Here is an 8,112-nt window from a genome sequence, read left to right as displayed (position 1 = left end):
CGACGAGCCACCGGCCGGATGTTTGGCAGGATCCGCGACGGGGGGTGGGGAGAGTGGTGCGGAGGCGGCGTGGCACGTCGGGCCCTTCACGTCCGGGGGGTGGATGATGACAGTGAGATGCGGCGACGCACGCCGTTGGGACGGCGACGGCGGTGTCTGACGGGGTCGGACGGCGGCGTCGGACGGGGTGGGAGGGCGGCGATCCGCGGGGCCGGCGATCGGATGTGGCGGGTGAGTACACGAGGTGGGTGGGCGAGTAGACGGGGTGCTTGGACGCACGCCGTTGGGACGGCCACGGCGGCATCGGACGGGCTCGGACGGCGGCGTCGGACGGGGTCGGAGGGCGGCGATCCGCGGCGGCGGCGATCGTATGGGGCGGCCGAGTAGACGGGGTGGACGGGCGAGTAGATGGGGTGGGCGGGTAGATCGTGCGGGCAGTTTTTTTTTTTGCATGCGCGCGGTCTACGTACGTCAGTTACATCCGTATAATACGAGCTGGGCATACCTTTCTTTCGTATGACCAATCTGCCCTTCTACGTTTTGTTGGGGGGGGGGGTCTACCGAAGCAAGGCCCATCCTTTTTTGTCTCGTACCGTTGCCGACGTGGACATCGCGAGTGCTCGCAGCTGAATGTGCTTTTTTTTTACATCAGTACAGACACAAGCACTCATATACACGCACATACACTCATCCCTATGAACACACACGCACATCCTACCCCTATGAGCACCTCCGAGAGACTGAGCCGGCATATCGATCTATATTATTTGAACTCACAAACTAATAGCGGCCACGGCCACGACAGCGGGTTCTGAGTGCATTGGCATACTCGGCTTGACGATGGCTTGATCATGGTTGAGGGCTCCATCCACTCCATAGTGTTAGTTATTGTTCATCTTTTGCTTGCTTGGAGTTGTTGGGGTGGTGTGGCTAATTCTCAACATCTTTGTATCTTGTTTTAGGCCTGTGCGTGTGATTGTGGTGGCATGTCGTTTGCATAGGGTTGTTTGTGAGGTGAAAACCTTTTTGACGCACGTATTTATTTGACTGGATGACGTGGTACCCTTTTTATTCCAATCCATGAACAAATACAAGAAGGGGTATTGAGCAATCTCAGCCCTACCGAAGCGGAAGTGAAAAAGGATTTATCAGGCTCACCACGTCGTTCGCGTTTTATTCTACAAGAAAAAGACAGGAGGAGAAAATCGCCTTCAGCCCCTTCTCTCCGCCTCGTCCTCCTCTCCGGCGCCGCCACACCACCCCCTCTATCCAGCGGTGTCGCCTCTCCTCCCTGGTGCGTGAGCCGCCGCCTCGCCGGCGCCCCTCCTCCTCCTCCTATCTTCTGCCGTCTCGCCGCTGCAGTCGTCCCCGTGAGCAAGCTATCCAGGCTAGGGTTCATCGGAAAGATATGAAAAAAAATCCCCATTCCCTCCGCTGTCTACTATGCCCCGCTGCCCACCTACTCTTCCTCTCTGCAGCATCTTGTTCATCCTCGACGCAGAAGGATATCGTGGACTGCAGAGACGCCCTGCCGCCGTGCTCCTTTTTGTTGATCCCCTTCCATCTGATTGGCCAATGAGGGAAGGTCCAAGAGGTCTGCGGTGGGATTGGAGCAGCGAGGTCGGAGACCCAGGCGGTGGACGCCTCATCGGGTAGAGGAGAGGTTGACAGTACGGACAAGGAGCAGTAGTGTCATGGATCTGCAGGGGAAGCGTCATCGAGGGATGGCTGGTGTCAAGGTGAGCTTATGTTAGTCCTTCTCCCCCCTTCACTTCTAATCTGTATCACTCTCTCTCCCTTTCTGCCCATTCTGAAAATTCGAATTTGGCTAATCCATGTGTACTGGACCTGCTTTCGAAGCTATTATGTCTTATTTTTTTTGAAGATGATGCCACTTAAATGCTAAAACGTTGTGCAATATAATTGACTAATCTAGATTAATGAATACTACTTGAGCTTCATAAGCACCGCCGAGCTTCCCGCAAGGGGGCACCTAGCAGGAGAAGATCGCTGCACTTGAAGGTAGTACCTACCTACCCACCTACTTCCGCTACCAGCTACTACTACTTTTTACACCTTGGCCCTCCAATCTGCTGTCACAATTCTGTCTCTCCTGATGCTGTTCCTCGTCAAGGTTCAAATGCTTGAAACACATAATTAGTTAGTTCTCAACATAGATAGATAGGCATTACAGGTGTCTTTCTTCCTTGCTCTATGAAATTTCCCCTCATTTTTGGGAAGAGCTCTTCTGTTCCATACTACTACGATCACCAATAACCTGACTGTAATGCTTCCGCTCTCAGTTCACAACATTAAACCCGGTCTTTTGATGCAACAGAGATGAAGGTACGCCAATATGAGGAGCATGTGCAACTCAAGATTTTAGTACAAGATCTTGAAAGTAAGTATGGAAGGAATCATTGCCTCTGTGCTTAGCTTTACTTGTTGATTTCAGCTACAATGCCTCTTTTTGACGTGTCTCTGCTACCGTAGTTGATTTTTTCATGCTCCCTGTTGTTTTACTCATCATATGGTACATGCATATTAGGTCGTAGACTACCACCTGTTTTATCCATCCAAACCATGTTGAACGTTGACAATACTCTGATATTTCATCTTCGAATTGGTCTGTTTTTTAGGCAGATTCAAACTATTATTTTCCAAATTTCTAAAGGTGAAAGTATTATGACCTTGGCCATGTTTGTAGAAATAAATTTGGGAATATTGTTTAAATATGGCACTGCAATAAATGGTATTGGGTTAACAGTTAGTACAATACATTCAGTTTGGGCTGAATGCCAGAATGTTACCGAGACATCGAGACTTGAAGAATCTGACTCTACTTTTAACATTTCTTTGGGATGCAGAGAGGAGCTTACAGACCTTAATAAACAAGAACGTGGTATTATGTGATCTTGCTAACCTTTATTGCTCTACAGGATCAACCTGATCTCTTTCTGCACATCAGGTTCCTGTCGCCGCTGTTGTCATAATGGCTTGCAATCGACCAGACTATTTGCAGAGGACAGTTGATCTATCCTCAATTACGCTCTGTTTTCTCCATCCCTTCATTTCCCAAAAGAAGAAAAATTCCGCCGTCTGCTGTTTCGTTTAATGGCACCCAGAGCACATTCAGTTGATGACACCTGTCACTTATATGTGAAAAAAATTTAATCAAGTTGCACTCTTTATCACCTCACCAGTCATACAACATCTCTTAGGAAACTTGTATAGTATTACTCCCTAATCTTTTTATGAAGCTATTTGCTTCTTCCATATCTATGTAGCTTCAGTTTGTAGAACACCCTTCCTGACTAAATAAATAATGGATGATAACTCTTCCAGGTTCCAGAAAGCAGTTGCCTCAAAGTTTCTACTTTTTATATCACAAGTATTGCTAATAGCAATTTCAGTTCTTGTTCTCAGTCACTTTAAGTGTGTATGAAGAATATTTTTACATTGCTTCTTCCAATCGCAGGATGGAACAAATGGAGAAGTGAAAAAGAAAGCTTTGAGTTACACTTAAATAACATTTATGCAGGTGCGTAAAGAAACACTTGCTTTGTGCTTCTTAATTGCCTGATAGAATCGAACTCTTGTAATATTGTTAGCATAGCTGATACATGTTATGCATGACTGCTCATACCAAGTAGACATGTAAGTACAAAAACTAAAAAAAATTGGCCTGCAAGAAGCTGTAGATGTACCGAGAGATGGTAGAAAATCTAGATGGAGGTAGGACTTGAAGCATTTGAGACATGTCGGAGCAACACTAGATCCAACAGCAAAATGGCTTAGCCACAAGGGAGACATGTTCACTTGTGGCATCTTGATGTGCCGCTGTTTTAGAGGGCACTAGATTATTTTGGTACTAGGAAAGTAGGTTATGTACGTGGATGTCAGATGCAGTGATTTCAATGGTCCAAACGTTGAAAGGTTCTGCCCCTGGTACAACATCAATGGGAACTGCTACCCTCAAGGAAACAGTGCAATGAAATGGGGCAGGTCCATTTGGTTTGACATTTTGAACACACAACTAGAAACAAGAACAATATATATGCTCTATAAGGCTTGCTCTAAATTTTGTGAGTCGCTGAAGAATGCTTTCTCTTCCAATTGTTTGGCTTTATAAGTACTTGATGTATCCCCGCAATTTGTTTTGATGTGTGCATGACACTTTCAGCAGAAAAAGTAACAGAAAATCTGGGCACAAGTTGACTCTTCCCGCCCATGCAAATAAAATGTGCAATCCATGCTTATCTATGAAAGGCCATCGTCTAATTCTAGGTTGGCAGATGATTCATCTGTTTTCAGTTGATTGATTATATAATTATATTGGTTATATCGTCTTTGTTTGCTCAGTATTGTGTTGAGTCCCCAAGGGAACATGGTGTTGTATAAACAATATTGGAAAACACTGGGCTCTTGAGATTTAGGATTTGTTTGTTTCAGTTTGTTTCAAGTTTTACTCCTGAAAACCTTGAGATTAGTTTGTCTGCTGAGAACAATATAGGGTCAATATAAAGTATGGAGATACATCTAAAAAAGGTCTGGAGATCATGTTTTGTTTTTGCTATGTCACCAGTACTAGATGGTCAAGTTTTTCTTTTTGTTGCTGAAATGAGTTAATTTTGTTTTTTCTAAGGACGTGTCCAATGCGGCGCTACTTGCCTATCGTGAATCGTGAGCTTTGTTGGCATTGCTGGTTCAGGAAGAGTTTGACGCCGCTCGACATTTTCGCCTCAAAAATAAAAAGAGTCTGACGCCTACCAATTCTCCTGCCAAGGATACTCCTATCGACGGTGGATCGACAATTTGAGGTCACCGAATGAAATTGAAAATAAACAGCTGACTTTGGGATAACTCATTGCATCCATGATCCACATGTCAGATGCCCTTATACTTTCCCATGCTTTTAAGTCACTTGCTCAAAATTATGAGTTAATATTTTCGTTCTCAAGTTGTCACTTGCACGAAAAACTTCAGTAGATACTTGTTCTTCTTCGAATCTAGGCATGTGTTGTTCGCATCACTGTCTATTTCATGCAAATGCAGCCATGTTTGCTTTGCAGATATAGTTTCCCCTGCGTGATGCATCTAGGTTGTGTTTGTAGTCGTAAATACAATTTTAATGTACAAAATGTAAGTGGCTTCTTTTACCTCATATTTTTTATCTCTGGACTCATTGGGTCCTTATCTCGAACAAGTCTTGGAAAATAACACATGCATGTCCTACTGTTACTCCTTACTAGAAAAAATCCGGAAAGCAGGCAGGAACTATACATGATTGACAAAATTGGCAGTCATATTTTTCTAACTAGAATAGGCAGAAACTATGCATACAAACATCACTTTGATACCTTTTAACTAAGCAAATTGTAAATTTGATTTCATAAAATGAAATTGATTGCTTTCAGAAATTAGTTCAGAACTGCTCAATGAGACATTTATGATTACCTCTATAATAGGCCAGTCCCTTTTTCTACCAAACCGATAAATATCTAATAAACCCGATTCCACGGGGTACAAAGGGACCAGAACGCCAGTAGCCATGTCCCATGGCTTAATATGATATTCCCAATAGGTTTCTGTAATGGCTAGGCATCTCTTTGATGCTGTGTGGGAATGTTAGAGATTTGCAAAACTGTTTGCTACAATCTTAGTTACACCTGCAATTGTGTTTATATAGGACAGAGTTCTGCCGTTTCAGTGGTGCCAAGATATACAATGATCTGGTAGGTGATTGGGCTGCTTAAATGTTTCCTTGTGATTAATAGTTTCATTTACCAATAGCTACTGGCAGCCAAAGAAAGTGACATCTAATCAGTCTCAGGGATTGAATGATTTAGTTACCACACTGTCAGTTAGTCGGCTTGCTGTTCACAACATGAATGATATATACTGCTTAATCATGTGTAGTTTTCTTTCCTTTTGCTCTGTTATAAATGGATGTGTTGTATTGTTTGGGCAGTTTTCATCGTTGTTTAGATGTGTTTTAACCAATACTCCATGTACTCGTGTTTTTTCAAGCAACTACAAATCGGAGGGCATATGAAGTTCTGGCTTGTAATTCTTCATGGTGTGGTTGCAGGATATTCATGCTGAGGCTGCAAAGAAGAGGCGCCGCACCACCAAGAGGCCATATAGAAATAAGTTGTTAACATGCAAGCTGGCTGAAGGATAGTCTTAGCAAGTGACATCCCAATGACAGAAAAACGAAGATTATTTACAATAGCATTCCGTAAGTTTATTAATGCATTCTGTTTTTGCAAGCATCAGTTTGACAAGAACTGTTTGATTATTCAGTGGTCAGGGGACAGTCCCAACAACATATGCAAGTACTTCACCGGCATCTCTGATCCTTGCACCAGTTGTTGGCGTTGTCATTTTCAATGTAGTGTTATATCATTTAACAATCACAGTCCAAACAGCAGTAAGCGATTGCCCTTCTCATGTGTGTTGTACATAGGGCCTGGCGGAAGGGAATGAAGATGTACACCGCCAGGAAGAAAAATCCAGAAGGACAAGGGCATCGAGCCCTCCGAATTCGAGGATGCCATCGCGTGGGTGAGCGTCTCTCTTGCGTCCCTCCATGTCACTGTGCTTTAATCTCAGGTTATAACACAGACCCATCTGAAATAAGACTGGGAGTACCCCTTGGGGCTAGGGTATAAATAAATATGTTTCTCTCCTTTCCTTGTGCTGATTTTTCGTTATGATCTCGTTATGTTGGTCCGACTAGAGAATCACGAGGTTTTTCATGTCCAAACGGAACACAAGCCTTTTTTAAATACATGTTACTTGAGGCATTGCGTTTCAGAAAGACGCCGCTTTATTCATGGGTTGGGTTGCCAGTTTGGAGCCACTTAATTTATGGGTTGCTATTCCTATCATCGCTGTTAAATACTAATTATATTATCCAACTAGCTAGATTTTTATTTGTGTTTGTATCGCAGGCTGCAAATAATCTTGTAGCTGCGACGGCAGTGGCACCTTCAGTTCTTGCTTGCAGGGCACCTACTGCAGATACACCTTCTAGATCAGGTATGTATCATATGGCTGTTTGTCTCTCCAGCACACACATGAACTACAACCTTAATCCTGCCCAGTGAGTTGTTATGTGATTAGAGTCCTCCCATCTGGGTGCCACCGTCGTCGTCGCACGCGGTGTCGGAGACATGGACGAGGTCAAGCAGTCTCTGCCTTTGTCTTCTTCCCTCGCTGTGAGGAGCTGAGGATACAGACGAGGAGGCAAGGAAACTGTGGCATCTTCATCGTCGTTCTCTCAGCGCGCTGTGTTGAAGAGATGGCCAAAGGAGGCTGGGAGCTGAAAGTGCGGCACACTGTAGTAGTTTGATGGGGAACTATCTTTGTATGCCAGCATATTTGTAGTGGTTTGTTTGATGGGAACTACCTTTATATGTCCGCATATTTTGCTTATGTATTAATGATTCCATGCTAAATTTCTACTCCTTACTAAAAGAATAAATTGTCAGTGCAACAACTATCAGCTTTTTTATAACTATCAGTTTGTTGCACTAAACTAAGTTAATACAACTGTGTTATATAAATCAGAAAATGCAAATAAAAATGGATGTGTACATTAGTACAAATAGGAAAGAGAAAGGGGAGTGACCCACCTGGCACCGCAGAGCTTCTGCTCAGGCGGTGCGCCATGGGCGCGCCCCAACAACTAGTGAATGTAAAGTCGCAGCATGACTATGAATGATATTGATGCTTCAATCAAAATAGTGTTCTGCTAGAGTCCTTCCCAATTCGCTCGTTGATGTGTGATGGAAGTGTTTGGTGCAAAGGATAGTTCGTCAAACACGATTCTCTCAAGTTCACCGTGTGTGATACGTGGACATCACACACGGCTTCTCCAAACAAACTGTTTGTGACAGAAAAATTGATGAGCCAAATAGTACTCATCACATACCTTGTGAAATCAAGAAATGCCTAAATTTGACCCAATGTGGCCAAAAAGATGGGAGTTATTATCTGACTAAATTTTCACCCAATTTGGGAAAAGAACTGACTATGGACAGACTATCAAAATCAAAGCATTCATCAAGCCACATGCATTCCCTAACCAACTTAGGGTTCAGAGGA

At 43.8% G+C, this 8,112-nt stretch overlaps 1 long non-coding RNA gene across 14 annotated transcripts; it reads left to right on the top strand.

Annotated features, from left to right (window-relative positions):
• Positions 1-1,116: 1,116 nt before the first annotated feature.
• Positions 1,117-7,504, top strand: LOC123189409 (uncharacterized). Of its 14 annotated transcripts, none has more exons than XR_006495805.1 (7): positions 1,117-1,370; positions 1,479-1,739; positions 1,937-2,022; positions 2,339-3,541; positions 6,092-6,241; positions 6,470-6,567; positions 6,957-7,504. It is a non-coding gene; the product is annotated as an uncharacterized lncRNA (long non-coding RNA). The 14 variants fall into 14 exon arrangements; XR_006495797.1 differs by lacking the exon at positions 1,937-2,022 and adding exons at positions 4,646-4,820; positions 5,690-5,735 and having other exon boundaries at positions 1,127-1,739; XR_006495803.1 differs by having other exon boundaries at positions 1,131-1,739; positions 2,339-2,401; positions 2,868-3,541.
• The last annotated feature ends 608 nt before the right edge of the window (positions 7,505-8,112 follow it).

This window comes from Triticum aestivum, chromosome 2A (genome assembly GCF_018294505.1).
Source record: "Triticum aestivum cultivar Chinese Spring chromosome 2A, IWGSC CS RefSeq v2.1, whole genome shotgun sequence".
Taxonomy (NCBI): domain Eukaryota; kingdom Viridiplantae; phylum Streptophyta; class Magnoliopsida; order Poales; family Poaceae; genus Triticum; species Triticum aestivum.
The sequence above is the reverse complement of the archived record's forward strand: the minus strand, read 5'-3'. Positions and strand labels throughout refer to the sequence as shown.